Below are 19,355 nucleotides of genomic sequence, written 5' to 3' on the forward strand. Positions count from 1 at the left end.
GCTTCTCCTTGGGGATGTCTTGTAGGAAGTCAATCTTGCAAGCTGAAGCAGGGAACTGGTAAGGCAGCTGCACCCGGTGCAACCATCACAAAACAAGAGACCTGAGAAATGGAAAGGCGAGGCTCACCACCCATTTATCCCTCTGCCTTTCAGTTAGCCCCACATGTGATTATCAGCCAGGCTGGCACAATTAACTAACTCAGTTATTGAAAATATGATGGTTTGGTGAGGTGCACCTTTCTCCTCCAAGAGTCACGTTTGCCCTGTCAACCGTTAGAGGTCTTTTGTAGCAGATTTGCCCAATGCAATATGTCATTTGATCTCTTGACTGCGGCTTCCATGAGTTTTGAGTGTGGATCCAAGTAAAATGAAATCCTTGATGGTTTTCATCTCTTCTCCTTTTATCGTGATCTTTCTTATTGGCCCAGTTGTGAGGATCTTTAGTTTTATCTTTATGTTGAGAATGTAAGCCATGCTGAAGGATGGATTCGATCTTTGCTAGTAAGTGCTTCAGGTCTTTGTAACTTTCAGCAAGCAAGGCTGTGTCAATGGTATATCACAAGTTGTTAATAAGCCTTCCTCCAAGCTTGTGTTTTTCATTCTGCTGCATATAGTCCAATGTCTCAGATGATTTGCTCAGCATACAGATTGAATAATTGAATGTGAAAGGATACCACCCTGATGCACACCTTTCCTGATTTCGAACCACACACTATCCCTTGTTCTGTTTGAATGGCTGCCTCTTTGTCTACATACAGGCTCTGCATGAAGACAGTGAAGTGTTCAGGAGTTCCCATTATGTGCAAGGCTCCCCATCATAGGAACCATACACTCATATGCTTTTTCACAGTCAAACACAGACTGGAAAAAAAAAGACCCCAAAAAACAAAACCAAAAACCCCACAAAGGCTTTTAGCTAAGATCAGTTTGCCTTCAGCAATGATGTCCTTTGTTCCAGGTCCTCCTCTGAATCCAGCTTGAATTTCTGGCAGCTCCTGCTCCCTGGGCTCCTGCAACCATTTTGGAATTATCTTCAGCAACATTTTACTTGCACGTAACATTCAATAATATTGTTCCATAATGTCTGCGTCCTGTTGGATCACTTCTCTTTGGCATGGGCACAACTGTGGATATCTTCCAGTTGGTTGGCCAAATTTCTCAGCACAGATGAGTGAGGGCTTCCATGGTTCCATCCTACTGTACAAGCAGTGCGCGGGCAATGCTGGCCAGTCTGTTGCTATGCGCATGGTTTTCCCCAATGTTCTTAGGGCTGAGTGTGTGGCTTGATGTGAATAAGGGTCTTTACCTCTGTTTCCGAGCAGGCATCACAGGATTGCTGTGAGTCCAGCTGTCTTTGACTAGAATTCAGGATAAGGCAAGCCCATCTTCTGCCACACCTGGAGCAGCTTTGTCTGGGAATTCCTAAAGGGTTTTGTTATATAAATTGTCCCTCTCATACGGAGCCCTAGGAACCATTTTCCACCCTCCGCTAACAGCTGCGGAAGCTCAGGGTGGGTTGGGTGCGCTTTGAAGGGGGCTGTGTATCCAGTCGGTTGTCTGGGCTCTCTGAGCGAGCCCACACAGCAAAGCTTTTGCCTGCCCTCTCCTGTGTCTGGTGCTCCAGAGCAGTGAAAACCAGGCCTTGGCGTGAACAGGCACCTGTTTCCTGATGCTTGTATTTAGGATTAGGTCATGAACCTGATGTGAATTAATTGAAAGGTGGGGACGCTGCCAGAAAATAATGAATTGAAAAAACAAGCATTTGGAGTCCTTAGAGGATGGGGGTCTCCCTCCTCTTCAGGCAGCTCCCTGCCCCTGTCTCCTCTCTTTCTCTCCTTCTCCCTCCTCCTGAATGCTACTTCCTCCCCCCCTGCATGCCTCGGCACCCCCACTTCTCTTGAGCTCTTTTCCCTGACCCTGAGGAGGAGTGTGTGCTGGCAGCACCCTGCAGCGGGGCTCCCACAGCCTTCCTGGTGCCTGCTGCTCCCTGTTATTTTCATTTCCCTGTAATTCAAGGGGACAGGTGAGATGTGCTTCAAAACACTGGAATCATATTTTAAATGGAAATGAAATGTGTGAATTAAATGTAAATTACAGTAGAATGGAAGGACAATCACTATTAGTTAAGGTCTGACACCTATTTTTGCAGACCTTTCCCAAACGCCACAACTTGTTTCCCCACACGTGTGATGAGAGGTTGTAATTATGTGGCAGCTGCATCGGCAGGCGGGCTGATGCGAGTTACTGGATCATTTGTGCAAGGGGGCCTGGATGTGGGGCTGTGTGTATATTCTAAATAGATACGGACTGCTGTTGGGACTATAAAATTACCCCCGAAGAAATGATATTTTTATACGAGGGCTGTGAAAAGAAACCTCTTTTCTTTCTTTCTTCTTCTTCTTCTTTTTTTTTTTCCTCCTTGGAAAGGTGAGGCAGTAATACAAAGGGACACTTTTATATAGTCAATTTATTTACGGATTCTCCATTTGCTTTTATATTGGAAAAATATGTGCTCTGCCAATGAGTTGCAATTTTGCCCTCAGTCTCAGCCTGTCTCCCTCCCACCCAGCGCTGAGAGCCGAGTTTGGTTCCCAGGAGAGTCTGTGTTCCTCCCAGATAGCCATTTGTGGAGCAAGTCTCCCGACAGGACCAACTCATTACTGTAATTCCTTGGGGGATGAAGGGAATGATTTTATTATCTATCCACCTAGTGGTGTGCCAAACACCTGAAAATACTGCAAAAATAATCATTGGCATACAACTAGTTCAGTCTTGTTTAGTGTGATCGAAACTGACCGGTTGATTGAGCATGCTTTAAAACGGTCTGTAGTGTGCTGTAGAACTTTTAGGGATAAGGGCACATCATGACAAGGTGGAGAAAGTAAGAAGTAGGGGCAGATCGATCCATAAATTCATTAAAAAGGGATTATTTCATGTCAATTGTTGACTCCAGCCTGGCTTGTTTCAACTAAACTTCTGGGCCTCCATTGGATCTAGTCAGAATAATTCTGTGTGTCACCAAATTTCACACATCTTGCACTTTGGGGGCACCAAAGATGCAGGCTCGCTCAATGTTTAGTTCTTCGGCACATTCGTCATTAAGGAGGACAATGTCACTTGTGATAAGCAAAGTTTCAGTCATCAGCATGATCTGGAATCCAGCCAGTTCTCCCCGACACTTTTGGTTCAGTGCAGCGGTTCTCAACCTGTGGGTTGCGACCCCTTAGGGAGTTGAATGACCCTTTCACAGGGATTGCCCGATTCATAACAGTAGCAAAATTGCAGTTAGGAAGAAGCAACGAAAATCATTTGATGGTTGGGGGTCACCACCACATGAGGAACTGTTGCGGACAAGTTTCAATGGAGGTTCCAGGCCAAAGGAGACTAGGAATAAAGGCTTGGTAACAGGCTTCTGGAAAAGCAACCAGGGCCGCCCTATGGACCACAGTAGTTTGGGCCTATTGTACAGAGGCCCTATGAGCCCAACTCTAAAGAAGCAAACAGCAGCAGCAGCAACAACAATGGGCCTCAGAAATGTTGCTCACCCATCCTCTCTGAGACCACTGTTGGGGGACCAGGACGGCCCCAAGCCACAGTCCATGTCACCGCAGGGCCCACGTGCTAAAGCTGTAGCCACGTCACTCGCTGCCCTGTGAGACCCCTTCAGGGCTATCGGCAGGAGGCAGCAGGAGTTCCTGGACTCCTGGATTCCACACGGGCTGCTTACCATTCCCCAGACACTCCAAATTTCCCTTTTGCTCATATCGGTTCCTCTTTAAATGTCTGCTCTTACCTTTTCTATCTGGGTATCCGTCTGCCAATGTCTCCTCTGAGATCACACCATATCCTGGGCTCCTGTACCCCTAGACAGAGTACCCTAACTCTTCTTAAGCAAGACTGATTTTTAACTTCTCTACCTCCTGATCGTCCAGGCCTGCTGTAAAATTCCTGGCACCAGAGAAGTTCTCCTGCAAGAATGGCCACTGAGCCACCTTTCTGGTGGTGGCTGTTTCCCGGTGGAAAGTTGAGGTGTTACAGTAAATGAACATGAATCCACGCCGATTTCTGATTTCCCCAACCCTTTTTCTTACTTGCGGGCATCATTCATCTTCATCTGTAAATAAAACTGCTTGATATAAGAAAATGTAACCCATTTTGTGCATCTTCCTGGTGATCGCCTTGTATCTACACTCACCCTGTTTATTTCCTGTTGAAATAAAGACTTGTTCATTTCACACGCAGCGTGCTCGCAGTGCAAGTCGGGTCATGACATTGGCTCCCCTGCCAGGAGACTCAAATGGCGTGGTAGAAAGATTTGCTCAATGGGTAAAATGGGGTGAAAGAAGCATTTCCATGACTTGCTGCCCAGACTGAAGGAAAAGATGGGATTTTCTGAAGATCCCTTCGTACCTCCTTGTAGCCGTTCAAGGAAACAGAACAGGCACTGATATACCCATTGTATCCAGGAGGAAATTCACCCAGAGGGGAGATGCAAAACTGGAGAAACAGACATCGTGGGAGAGTCGGTGTTGTATTCCGATGGCTCAGCGTGGAAACCAGCAACACTGGAACACGGGGTCTCTCTGTGATGTGGTTTAGCTAGCAGGTATCAGAGATCAAAATTGTTCAGGGCCAGAGGTATTTGCTGATCGTTCCGTGAGATTGATCGTTCCAGAAAATCAAAATTGTTCTGATCATTCCAGAGAATCCAAAATTGTTTGGGGTCAAAGGTATTTGCTGATCATTCCATGAGAACCAGGATTTCCCTGCAATTTATTATTCGGAAGCTTTGATCTTTCCTCAGAAGATAGCTATCTGACTGAATATCCTGGGAGGGGAGGGGTGAATTGTAACAGGGTGAGATGAGAGGAGAACCGACCTTGTTTTCGGGGCTCCTGACCAGACTCAGACCCAGGCCATGGTGCCGGGGCCAGCCGCCACAGTACCAGCTAGGAAGTGAACGCCAAGTGTCCTTTCGACCTGACCTGGAACTCAAGAAGGTGCGAGCAAGTCCCACAAAACTCAGCCATCGGATCAGCTCCTTCTACTAATATGACTAGACAGTCCCTCCAAACCTGGGATTTATGCTGGTAAACCTGGGTCTCATGAGAGCCTGGTTCAATTTGTGCAGAAATCCTACCAACAGTGGAGAGTTGATTTAGTGTCAGAAAAGGGTGTTTGAAACAAGTGCGTTTTCCTTTACGAGTCTTTTAACATCAGGAGAGAAATACAGCTGATTGCAATTGATTTGTATATGTGGCTCTTTGTGGGAAGTGTCACTTGTGTTTTATAGACCGATAGAAACAAAGGGGTGGAATGGCTCCGCTGGCAGATGCAGGACAAAGAGGATAAAAATCTATCGTATAGACCGCGGATTGGCTCCCCATGAACACAGGGTTGGATCCCTGCTCTGTCGTTCACTGGCTGTGTGGACCTGGCAAGTTGCTGAAGGTCTCTAAGCCTCCGTTTCAACATCTGTAACAGGGTAGTGCTCACGATGCCTCTCTCACAGGCTTGTGGTAAAGACATCAGGTAGTGCATCTGAAGGTCAAAGCACAGAGCCAGCCATCTTGGAAATGCTCAAAACATAATAGCAAAAAGGTAAAAGCACAAAAGAGGCGGGCCCTCAATTGCTGTGAGTCCACTAAGGCGATCCCTAGAGAACCCTTCGGAGGTCAGCCATCACACGCTTAGATCACTCTTCCTGGCACCAAATCTATAAAGTGTGTCATGTGGGGGCTCCAGACTTTCTGCACACTCCTGTCCCTCTACCTTTCAGGTTTTATTTAACTCTCCTTCCCCCCCTTCCTCCCTCCCTAAAAGCTGCTTCTAGGGAAAAAGGATTTTGTCAAAGCTCGTATTACTAATGCATAACAGGCTACTGACTGTTTAAAGAGGGTCCCATATGGAAGAGCCCTTTATGCAGGGCCCTGTATATAGAACCCAAAGCAAGTCAGTCTTGAAAGAAGTGAGGCTGGGGAGACTTGATCTTATCGTCTTTGGACATGTTATCAAGAGGGGTCAGTCCCTGGCAAAGGGCATCCTCCTTTGTAAAGCAGAGATTCCGTAATTGGGAAGACCCTGAATGAGATGGTGTGGCAGGTAGTAGACGATGCAGGGGTGGAGTCCAACCTGGCATCAAGGTCACAGACTGATGATACCTCCTTGAGGGTGTCATCTTTTTGTAAGAGAGACACTAGAAGCTCCCCTCTCTCTCTTGCCCTCCACTTCCTGCTTGTTTGGACTCTGTGTATGCCTCCAGGGGTGACCCCATGCGGGCCAATGACCATGGGAGCTATCAGTGCCCTGTCATGTTCCTACTGACCTTGGATCCAGGAAACTCTGCACCCATGAGCCCGTGAGCTCCTTGCTCCCCACTTGACCATTCTGCGTCATCAGCCTGCAGCTATGGGAGTCCAGAGAGGGATGTGGCTAGGATTGGATTTATGGCCTCGACTTGGCCTGGGCTGGCACGCCTGTTGACTTAAAATTACTTCAGGAGAAAGGCTCTTTCTTATACATAGATGAGTGTCACTGGCTTTGTTTCCCTAGAAAACTCAGCCTAACATGGATGGATTAACACAGGAGCTGGCACAATGGACTCAGACAAGGAAAGGGTGTGAAGATAGTGCAGGACGTGACGGTGTTTTCATTGGAACCACCTCGATGCCCCCTCACAACAACATAGAACACTTTACCGTATAAACAGAACTTTCACCCATACTACTTCTCTTAATCGCTGGGCAAGTCCCTGGTGATATATAAACCCCCAAAACAACCCTACTGCCTTTTTAGTTGATTGCAACTCACAGTGACTGTATTAGGTTGGTTTTTACTAGAGAAACAAACCCAGTGATACACATATATGTGTAAGAAAAAGCTTTATACCAAGAAGATTCATATATCAGGAAAACTTCCCCACCCAGTCCAACTCAAGTTCATAAGTCCAATACGAGTCCAAAAAGCCCTCTTCAGACTCATGCAGCCACATGAGATGCTACAGAAGGCAGAAAGATCACAGGCTGGTAGGTGCAAGGTTGTGTGGATCCAATGGTGCAGTTCATTATGGGGCTCTGGCAGGTCTCAGAGTGGCTCGTCAGCCTGAAGGTGAAGGCAGAGAGAGAGGGGGCCGGCCTCCAGAGAGCCATTTATCTTGGTCATCAAACTGCAACCTGATTGACAGGCTACACCCCGCCCATATCTTCTTACGGTGCCACTTTGGTACCAAAACACCTTTCACAGCAACCCTAGAGGACAGAGCAGAACTGCTCCAAAGGTTTTCTAAGACTGTAAGTCTCTATGGACGCAGATGCCATCACCTTTATCCTGCATAATGCCTGGTGGATTTGAATCTCTTACCTTGCAGATAGCAGCCCAAGATGCTACCAGGGTATTTTGAATCATCTATAAAGCAAGCATTGTTTGTACCTCTTAAAACTATATTTTAAATATGCCTAATGGCAAAGAAAGGCATATTTTAAATATAATATAAAAGAGGTAAAAAATAATGCAGGCAAAGAAAAAGGAGCCCTGGAGGTGTAGCAGTTACACATTGGGCTGCTAACCACAAGGACAGTGGTTCAAATCCATCAGCTGCTCCTTGGGAGAAAGATGAAGAAGAGTTCTATTTTGGTAAAAAGTTCTAGTGTCAGAAACTCACAGGGTTTCCAACCCTGTCCTATGGGGTCACAATGAGTTCAAATTGACTCCACGGCAGTGAGGGTGAATTTTTTAAATATAGACAAAGAAAAGTAACATCACAGCATTTGTATTTTTATTTTACAATTATTGTTTGAGGTGAGATCACGTGATTTGTCAAAGACTACATAATTAATACAGTAACTGTGTTTTTTGTCTTGATCTGGAACTTGATTTTGTATTCTCTATCTCCTTGTCTAGTACATATTAATAAAGGCAACATCTTTAGGCAAAGAAAGACTAGCTAAGGGCGGAACTTAATCATAAAAGAGGAAACCAAGGAATGGGAGTACTTGGGAGCACGGGTTCTGTCCCCCGGATGTCTCTACTTTGACATTCTAGAGAAGGCTGGCTGTGTAGGGGCAAGGCCCATCTCTGCTCAAGACATCACCCCAGTAGGAAAAGCTGTGACCTCCTCTGGTTCTCCAGCTCTGCGTGTGCTCCCTGCTGCTCCATGTTTACTTCATGAAGAGGATTGCACCCTGTGGACCATCTGGGAATCTTGTGAAACTATAGATTCTTGTCAGTCTATCTGGGGTGGAAGTGCACATTCCCAGAAGGGGTTCAAACTGGAATGAACTGGTTCAAAGCCCTGCTTGAAAGAGTTGCCATCATCAGAACAAAAAATCTTACCATAGTGAATGAGGGGTTGAGTGCGGAGTGGAGACCCAAAGCCCATTTGTAGGCCACTGGACAGCCCCTTACAGAAGGGTCTCGGGGAGGAGGCGAGCCAGTCAGAGTGTGATGTAGCAATGGTACAAAATACAACTTTCCTCTGGTTCCTAAATGCTTCCTCCCCCCACCCCCACCCCACTATCATGATCCCAATTCTACCTTGCAAGTCTGGCTAGACCAGAGGATGTGCACTGGTACAGATAGGAGCTGGAAACAGAGGGAATCCAGGGCGGATGATCACTTCAGGACCAGTGGTGTGAGTGGCGATACTGGGAGGTTGGGTTGGAAAGGGGGAACCGATTACAAGGATCTACATGTGACCTCCTCCCTGGGGGATGGACCACAGAAAAGTGGGTGAAGGGAGACATCAGACAGGGCAAGATATGACAAAATAATAATTTATAAATTATCAAGGGTTCATGAGGGAGGGGGGAGCGGGAAGGAAGGAGAAAAAATGAGGACCTGTTGCCAGGGGCTTAAGTGGAGAGCAAATGTTTTGAGAATGATGAGGGCAATGAATGTACAAATGTGCTTTACACAATTGATGTATGGATGGATGGTGATAAGAATTGTATGAGCCCCTAATAAAACGATTAAAAAAAAGAAAAGAAAGAGTTGCCAAATGCATTTCCCAGGATGGCTGGGTCTCATGTGCTCAGCACAGCCCTCACTTTGGGGGATGCCTTTTATTTCATTGTTTTTAATCACCTCTCTCAGCTGTTTGCTTTACGAGGAGTTAGTTTCATTAGTGCTAGCAAGCCTGTGTGCTAACCCAGTGCCCTCAAGCCTTGGGTTGATGTCAACCACAGCCTACCTCCCCACAACATATCCGGCACTGCAGACATATAAAGTCCAGAAGTTGGGCCATGGTATGCACTGCCTAGTATTAGACTTGGAATTTCATGCAGCCTTCATCCGTGTCCATGTCATTGCTTTAAAAGCCAAAGATGCCTCTGTTTGTCTGCAGGAATTGCCAAGCTCCTTGGCATGACCCACCAGGCCCTTCACAATCTGGCCTCAGTCTGCCTCTCCAGCTGCCTCTCTGGGCCTCCCTTTGCACACCCAGCTAGCCACCCTCTGCTGCCTGCAGTTGCTGAGACAAACCACTCACTTGGGAGGCTCTGCTTCTTTGTCCGGGCTTTGCTTTCACCCACTCCCTCTCCCGGGTGATCTCCTACCCATATTGAAGGCCCAGCTCAAATGGCAGTTGTTCTTGGTAGCATTTCATGACCTCTTTTCTCACTTTCGGTTCAAATTCATGGGCTCATCTCACTGCCATCTAATCCACTTCCGATTCACAGTGACCCTACAGAATTTCTGAGATTGTCATTCTTTGTGTGGCAGATAGGTAACCTTCTCTTTCTCCTGCGATGCTGCGGGTGGTTTTGAATGGCCGGCCTTGCAGGTAGCTTCCCAATGCTTACTGGAGAGCATCCGGGCTCCATTCACGGAGACAGCAGCTGTCGTTTACATTGCATTCCTATCCCTTAAGCATTTACCATTTTTGGATGTGCCAACCTGACTTTCAACTACCAGCACCTGAAATTGTTTTTCTAGAGTCTAACTCCGGCTGTCCCCTCTACCTGTGCTCAGGACAGAGCAGCACGCCAGGGAGGTACTTCTCCAGAGCAACTCGACTGATGACGAAGGCTGGTCAGTAAATCCCTTGAGCAGGTTATCTCTGAGGGGATTATTTTACACGAGTTTCCAGAGCTCAGGTGAATTAGGTTCTACTGATCTACAGTAGTAACTGGCTTGATTATGTACCCTTTAGTGGGTGCGCTTCCCCCTGTATTTCCTTAGTTTATTCCCAAACAATCTTGAGTCAAGGCTTCAGCAGTCGCTGCTGGTGGAACCCAGACTCAAGTGCCTCATCTGTGCTTGTGATCTCTTGGTTATTACAGGCTCCATAACATTGTTGTTCTAGCTTGCCTTTTGTCTCCCTCTTCCACTCTGACTTCTTGGAGAACGGAGACTGTCCCTGGTCCCTGATGTATGTCCTGACTCCCACACAGACTATCACACACCCAGTGTTCATGCTTTGTTGACTTGATTCTCTCAATGCACTTTCTTCTTCTTCTTCTTTCTTTCTTTCAGCTTTTAACTGGTGGACCCAGACTCCCTTCTTGCATCAGAGAAGGAAGTGACCAGCCAGGCCACCTTGATATCAGTTTCCCTATGCGTTCTACCCCTCCAGAGGCCCTTTGCGAGAAGAACTAGACTCCGGAGGCCGTGGGGCCAGGTGGAAAGGGAAACTGTGCGATTTCTGAATTTCTTTACAGTTGCATTGGTCCTGATTTGGTACAGCCTCTTATGCTCCCCTCGCGACTCTATTGTCACACACAAAAGCCGGGGAGAAAAGTGAATCAAGAAATTGGAAGATTGCAGAGGTCATCAGCACCTTAACATCCCCTCCCCCCAGTAGAAGAACCACAGAAATGTGGGTGAAGGGAGACAGCGGTCGGCATAAGAAATGGAAACAATAATAATGTATAAATTACCAAGGGGTCACCAGGGGGAGGGGAGGAAACAAGAGGAGCTGATATCAAGGGCTTAAATAGAAAGTAAATGTTTACAAAATGATGATGGCAACATGTGTACAAATATGCTTGACACAAGTGATGTATGGAATGTTATAAGACCTGTAAGAGCCCCCAATAAAATGATCTTTAAAAAGAAGAAGAAATCGGAAAGAATGTTTTAGCCCACAAGTGCTAATTATTGCAGGAACAGAAAGAGGGTATATCTGTTATGCCATGATGGGCATACATTTATGTCTCTGAAGACTGAGATGGGCTCAACCCAAATCATTGTACTTTCAATCAGCTCATACGCATTCGAAACCTTGACGGTACACGAGGAAGATGAAGAATTGATGCCTTTGAATTATGGCCTTGATAAAGAATATTGAACATACCCTGGACTGCCAGAAGAACAAGGAGCTCTGGTGGTACCATGGGTTGGGTATTGGGCTGCAAGCTGCAAGGCCGGTGGTTCAAACTCACAAGTCACGTCATGGCAGAAAGATGAAGCTGTCCACTGCGCCTCTAAGTATTTTCCCTCAGAAACTGAGGTACGGTCACTGTGAGTCAGAACCGACCCCACAGCAGTGGGATTGTGAGGCAGAAGAACAAGCACATTTGTGCTGGGCGATGCAGAGCCAGAAGGTTCCTTAGACGCGAGGATGCAGAGACATCACCTCCTGCACTCTGGACATGTCATCAGCAAGGACCAGTCCCCGGTGAAGAACATCATGTTTCCAAAGTAGAGGGTTAGCAAAACATAAAAATAAAAGACAGAGAGAGCGAGCGAGCAAGCACTACAACAAGGAGGATTAACACCTTGGCAACAACAATGGGCTTAAACAGGCATACCTATGAGGATGGAGCTGAACCCGGTGGTCTTTCGTTCCTTTGTATGTAGGGTCATAGGGTTGCTGACTTGGAACCAATTCAATGATACCTAATAACAACAGCAACTCAGTTACTTTCACATGTGCTGCCAAGTCTGGACTCTGGGGGTAGAGTTTCTCACCTTTCCTGGGAGAAGAACGGTAAGAAGGGAGAGCGTGGGAGTGAATTCCTGGAAGGCTGTTTCTCAGCAGAAAGTCTTAGCTTCACCAGATTGTTATCCTGTGATGATGTAATTCTTCCTCTTTTTTTAAATTACTCCACTTGATTTTCAGGAGAGAGAAGTAACCGGAAGTGATTCACTTTCACTGGACAGGTGGTCCTATTCCTACTGTGACAAATACTCTGTACCAAGGACAAAGGCCAGATAGGCCGCTACACGTGTTCTGGGGTTGTTTGCTGAGGTCTGCAATGAGGAGAAAAGTCTACGGATTGCCCAAAGTCATCAGGGAGACTGGGTGCCCCATCAGTTCGCCTCTATAATTTGGTTTGCCTTCAAGTATGGTCTGATGAGTGTCCCATGTGTTTATGGAACTTGGAACGATTTCTGATGGGGCAGGAAGATGATAACAAGTTCTCTTAGCAAGGCCCATTAAGTCTCTCTTTCCCCTCCCCCAACTGTCTGGGTGGTTAACATCTGTGGATTTTTTTTCTTTGGCAAAATCCAACTGGGTCATCTGCTCTGGAGAAGATTTCTTTTATTAATAGCAGGTCCTTAATGAATTGTTCAAGCCTTGGGCACAAGGCAAGAACGAACAGCCTGGAGCCCGCGGAGGTGTAAAGTTGCCAACCGTCTTTTTCTGGAGCAGGACTGTGCTTTGTTCTGAATCTGTCCTTCATATTTTATTTTTTAAATTATGGTGCCTCCCTTGGTAATATATATATAATTGTTGTGTTTTTAATGCCCTCTTTGAGTAAATAAAAAAATTGGTGACACTGTAATTTTCAATGTCTTCAAAAATATTTTTTAATAGATCTGTGATGTAAAAGTAAGAGAATGATTTATAGAAACAAATGTCTAACAAGTCCTCACAAAAGCCTGATTTTTTACTTTCTTTGGAGAAGTATACTTTGCCAAGCATGTGTCTTGATTTCTTTATCTACAAAATGGGGATAGAAAGTTGGCTGCCAGGAAAATGATGAGAAATCTTTTCTAAAAATAAAATCCTATAGATATTGTGATAATTGACAAATCGTCACCAACAAAGTTATGAGAATGCCTTGGCCATAAGCAAACTCCTTAAGGGAATGAGCTACTGAGCCTAGGGACTCAGGACCACAGCCTCAAGGTTGCTAAAGTCAATTGGCACCACATATCTCACAAAGACAATGCTCTACATCCTACCCTGATGAATAGTGAAACGCTTATGAGTGGCCATCCATTGATCTCTCCCCACCCAGAGCAGAAAAGTGGGCAGAAAAATCAAAGATGCATGGAAACAATTAGTCCAAAGGACTAATGAGCCATGTGAACCACAGTCTCCACAACCCTGAGACCAGAGGAACTACATGGTGCCCAGGTACCACTACCTTCTGCTCTAAAAGGGATCACGATGGAAGGTCTTAGATAGAATGGGGCGTGGGGTGTGGAGCAAGATTCCAAATCTGCAAAAGACCAGGTTAAGGGTGGAAACACTGAGATGATGACCTTGAGTCACTCTTCAAGTCTGAAATGGAAATCACCACTGCGGCTCAACTTCAGGCCAAACAATAGAGTGGCCTCTAAGGCTGCAACAATACCAGGAGGATACGTATTCCTTAGAAGAATCGACCAGTGAGACTAACAGGTAGCACTTGCCCAGAGACAGAGCTCAAAAAGCAGAAGGGCTAGAAGGGAGGAAGGAAACCAGGAAATACAGGGAGGACGAGAGCTGAGTGCTGTTACCTTGTGGGCATTGTTGAATGGAAAACTAATTTGCTTTGTACACTTTCACCCAACTCACAACCAAAAGTTTCAGCAATACGGCCCCAGAAAGAGATCCACATCATCAGCTCTGGGAGCACTGGTGGTGGAGTGGGTGAGCATTGGGTGGCTAATTGCTAGGTCAGCAGCCGGAAACCACCAGCTACTCCTTGAGAGAAAGATGGAGCTTTCTACTCTGATCAGGAATTTCAGTCTTAAAAATTCACAGGGCAGTTTTACCCTGTCCTGTAAGATCTCTATGAGTTGGTATCGACCCAAAGGCATTCTTTTGTTTGCTTTTTTAACTTTAATGATCAGTAAATAAATACATATGTAAAATGTTAAAATCTCATAAATGAAAAAATACATACATTGAAAGGGAGGACTTTTGCACATGCGATTAAGTTAAGACTCTTGAGGTGAGGGAAATGATGCTTACTTATTCAGCCAGGCCCTAAATGCAAACATGAGACAGAAAGCAACTTGCACACCAAGAGAGGGTGAGGTGAAAACCCAGAAGAGAGATTTGAAAATGCTGACTTTAAAAGGTTTGAGAGGTTGCCATCAGTCAAGTAATACCATGAGCCATCAGAAGTTGGAAAAGGTAAGGAAGGGCCCCTCCCATCGAGCTTCCGGAGAGAGCCAGCCCTACAACTTCCTGATTTCAGGACAGCGATTCTGATTTTGCATCTCGGCCCTCTGAAAATGTGAGAGAATATATTTCTCTCATTTTAGGCCAGCAAGTGTGTGGTAATGTGTTACAGCAGCCATAGGATACAAACACAGGTTTTGTTATCAGGAGGTGGAGGTGGGACTACAATCACAAAGACCTAACCATGTGAGATTGCTTTAGGATTTGATAATGAATAGTAGCTACTACAAGGTCAATGATTAGAACTCACCAGCTGCTCCCTGGGAGAAGGATGAGGCTGTGTACTCCTGTAAGGATTTAAAGTCTTAGAAACTCAAAGAGTAAGCTCTACCCTGTCCTATAGGGTCTCTATGAGTCAGAATTGGCTAGATGGTGGTGAGTGTTTGGAGTGAGATAGAAAAATCTAGATGGCCTCAAGTAGACTGTTGGTAGAAACCGGATGTTATGGAGTTTGCCAGTGATGGCTGAGGAGGAAGTGCAGAGCATGGTAGAGAAAACTTTTTTAAATCTTAATAGTTACATCATCATATTCAGGATGTTAGCAGAAGGATAAATTAAAAGTGCCTTTTTAAAGGAACATATTATTAGACACCCGAAAGCAATCCTTGTTATAAAGTGGCAAAAAACTCGACTTAATTGTATTCTACAGCTGTGTAAAAAGTACTTCTAAGCAATACTTTTAATATTTAGCTGAAGAGATTCCTAAGCAAAATGTTGAAGGCGTCACCTAGTTTTTCATTGCTGATAATAATAACATGTGCCAGGTTAAAAGATACAGCGAGGAAAGAACTATTGTATAACGTGAAATCAGGATTCAATGATTTAGAAGCTTTTCAGCCGGTCCAGATCGCAGAAGGTGATACCACCAGGAGCTCCGCTGTTGGAGAAGAGTACTCTGGATAACATTTTGCTCATATTGAAGAGATTGGGTGTGTGTCTGGTATTTTCTCAAGGATTTCAGCAGAGGCCAGGAGTAGGGGTGAGATCTGTAGAGAACTCTTGCCCAATGGCATGATTCTCTATGACGTGTACAGTGGACCCACACAGATTTTGAGGATGTTATAGCAACAGAAACACTGAATCATTCTTGATTTAAGCTCAGCACTTCTGATTTTGGACATTTGACACCCCCCCTCCCAGAAGAGTAAGACAAGACATTCCATCGCTTTAAATCACCAGATTGGGGTAACTTTTTACAGCAGCCACAGGAAATAAATATAGGAATCGCTTTATAGCAGGGATTCATCTTATATAGTTTTTGTCTGTTCCCCAAATGCCTTGTACTTAGCCTGGGCTGTAGCTGCTCATACTTATTGATGGCAGTGTCTTAGCACATTTTTGCTATTTAAGGACAAGTCTTCGGAGTCCTCTTTCCTAGGGCTTGCAGATACTTCCTGCTAAGCAGGATCTCCGGGGACACCTAACCACAGCTGTTTCTCAAGTTCATCCCTGGAAGCATGGAACATGTCCCACTTGGTCTTCCATCAAGATGAATGCTCTTTCCAAGGCATGCCGAAGGACTTGAAGGAGGTAACCTTTAAAGCAGACAATGCACTGGACGTGGGAACCCATGGGCCATGCCCCTGATAAATGATGCTTCCCATTCCTTGTTCAGAAGACCAGGGCAGGGTTTGTTTCTTTGGCTCAGGTCCATTCTGAACGAGAAGTTGTTTTCTGTTTTGCTTTTGAATTAATAAGTGGTAGCAACTTAATGTGCTGCATGCCTTATCTGCAGTTTAAAGAGAACCAAAGGAGAAGAGAGAGAGAGAGAGAGAGAGAGAGAGAGAGAACGCTTATATGTGAAGAAGGAAGAAGAGAGCAAAGCAGGAGTAGCTTTAGAAGTGTGGCCTTGATGTCTGAGCAAGAATCCTTTTATACCCTGCAATTTGTCTGGTGTCTTTGATAAGAGGATCAGCAGAGTGTTCATGCCACCTCCTTGTCGAACCCTTCTCCAGGGAGCCCACCTTTCCCTCTTGATAAGGTCAGGGGAAGAAAGTAAAGTTTCAATGGTGTCTTTCAACTTGCCCTCCTTCCCTGACACCCTTTGGTCTTTCCCACCTTCCCCTCTTGTTTCCAAGTGCTGAGCCTTGTCAGAAGAGAGGGGACCATCTGGTTAGTCCTTGTTTACTGCACACCCTGCCAGTTTGAGCTTATTAATCATATTTACCCAAGTATCTTAATTACTCCCTGTCTAGCAACTTGCTTTGCACTCAGCTGTTGACCCCTCTTTTTTTATTCCTTTCTATCATTAATCATTGGAGCAGCATGGGTAGAGGAATTCCTGCAGCTTGGATTTCGCTGGCACCATTACCACTCCCACAGAGGAGCGGCTGGAGTTCACGGCTGGTTCCTGACAAACTTCCTAATTAATCTGCTGAAGATCAGAGGAGGACTAATCGGAACTGAAGACTGTGTGCAGCAACCAGCCCTCTGCCGTGTGTGTGTGTGTGTGTGTGTGTGTGTGTGTGTGTGTGTGTGTTGCTGAGCTTGGCAGGAGAGAGATGGCCTCAGCTAACAATTCAGCACGTTCCTCCTACTGCTGCTGCTGCTGCTGCTGCTGCTGCCGCCACCTACCTTCTCTGTTTGGGGAGGAGAACATTTTTCTTCTTGTTTGGGAATTTAAAAGCGTCGCCCACCCTTTCTTCCCCCAGGCACAAAAACGGTCAAGGTGTCTAACAGCCCAACTTTTCCTGTCGCCTAGGGAGCCTTGGTATTTGAGCTAGTAAAAGCAGGAGGTGTCTCCTGGAGAGTGGATGGAAGTCTGCCCCTCTGGTACCAAGGATCCTGAGATGCTGCAGGCCATGAGATGCTGCAATGTGGTCGGCCATGGTGTTTGTTACAGGCTGCAGATGGGGCAGACGCCGCTGTGCTTCCTGCGGTGGTCAGGCCAGCAGCATGGCAGACAAACTGGAGAGCCTAGTGCAGCCCAGTGAGAGTAGGAAATGATTCCCTGGCAGTCGACGCTCGGGTTTATCTCCAGCTAAACGTGCCCAGTCTCTCTCCTGCAGACGAAGGCCAAGGGCAAGGAAGGCGGGTGTGCCTTCTTGCTTCACGGCCTGAGTCTCCAGGCCGAGAGACACCATTACAGAGCATAATTTGTTGATCCGGGCTCTCCTTGCGTTTCAGTGCAGAGTGGCATCGTTTTCTTTACGACCTCGTAAAGTCACAGCCGAGAGGCCGATTTGGAAAACAAACTGCCTCAGGTTGACAGATAATTAGATACAGGGGACATATTATATGCCTTTGCATATAAATGTGCTCCGAGGCGTGTTGGTTCATCTGAAGTTGAGGTTAAAGGCGCGCCAGGTATTCCTGACACATCAGGATATATATTTTCATACAGTCTCAGACACTGTGTACGTTTTATAGCCCTTTCATCCTGGCGCTGACTGATGGGGTGTGAGTGTAACCCAACTCAGAAGAAAGGCTCTGCTCGTACCCAGGAGCCTCCTGGCATCATTGTCTGCGAGTCCCCCCCACTCCCCACCCCCCCACCCCCAGTTCGGGGAAAGGAGCTGTGCTTTGGGTTCAGTTTGCTGTAGTCGGGGGTTTGTGTTTGTGTAAAGGACGAATGGCCACAATAGGCATGACTAGAATCCATCTTTCTTTTCTTCTCCACCCCCACCCCCCACCTTTTCTTTCTGACTATAATAGGCCCGATGCATTACTGTTTCAGCCTGGGGTTTTACACGATTGGGACAAACCTGGGGGAAATTCTGTAATCCAGGCAAGGAAAAGAGTGGAAGTAGATATTTTCGGGAAGATGCCATGGCCTGTGGGGGTTGCCCGTGGATGGCTGCAGATGCCCAACCCCGGTGGCGTGACTGGGTCCTCCATGCTGGTCTCACCAGGAAAGGTTACCGCTTCCGTGGGATCGCGCGAGGAGGGGCGGGCTTAAGCCTGGGACAAAGCAGGGAGGAGGGCAGTGTGGGGCCTCTCTCCTCAGCTTCAGATTGCTCTGGGCCTGGTAGGAAGATGTGTCTTTAAACACAAAATTCCAGTTAAATTCATCCACACTATAATGTGAAAAGCTTAATTTAATGCCCCTTGGGAGCAATTTCAATTTTTAAAATGGCATTTTAGCTAGTGGATAAAAGAATGGTCTTAGCATTGAGGCATCATCTATTCAAGCAAATTGTTTAATCTCCTTTGAGTCTGTTTCTTTGACTTAAAATATGAATACAATGCCGAAAAGATTCGCTTTGATAAAGTGTGTATCTCAGTATTTGGCGTATTGAACCAGTTGTCTGCAAGAAGATGCTGCCTCTTGGGCACCCGATGTGTGTCTGAGTAGGACGGTTGGGGCTTTTCAGTCTACGAATTTCAGAAGCAGATTGCCCAGCCTCCCTTCCAAGTGCCGTAAGTGAGTCCAACCTTCCAGTTAGTGCCTCAGTGCTTCACCATTTGAGCGACCCTGGGGCTCCCGCTTGGTATTGTTCATAAATAGGTATGTAATAAACAGCAACTTTTTATAATACTGGCAGAAGAACAAACGTTTTGTCTTGGATGAAGTACAGCCAGAATGCTCCCTAGAAACCAGAATGGATGTGAGACTCTGACGCACGTACTTGGGACATGTTATCAGGAGAGACCAGTCCTTGGAAAAGGCCATCGTGCTGGTAGAGTCGAGGGGCGGTGAAAAAGAGGAAGACCCTTAATGAGATGGATTGACACGGGGCTTACACCACAGTCTCCAACATAACCAGGTGGGATGGTGTAGTACCGGAGAGTGGAATTGTACGTGGAGTTGTACATCGAGTCACAATGAGCCACAATTGACTGGACAGCACCTTACAGCAATTCCAACAACTAGCTAAGATAGCGAAGAATAATAAATGAATAGAGAAGAGTATTTATCAACCAAAATAAAAGAGCTCAGCAGGGGAGGGGGGCTTACTGGGTGTCAACTTCTTTTCCTCCAGTTTTGCTGGGTATAGTCTCAATAAAATTAAATACGCATGTGTGTTTTTTTCCAGGAACGCAGTGAGGTCAGTACATGAAATGGGCAGAGGTTGGG

The sequence above is a fragment of the Echinops telfairi genome, unplaced genomic scaffold (assembly GCF_000313985.2).
Source record: "Echinops telfairi isolate 266 unplaced genomic scaffold, ASM31398v2 ScPeMD7_9;HRSCAF=40, whole genome shotgun sequence".
NCBI classification, from domain to species: domain Eukaryota; kingdom Metazoa; phylum Chordata; class Mammalia; order Afrosoricida; family Tenrecidae; genus Echinops; species Echinops telfairi.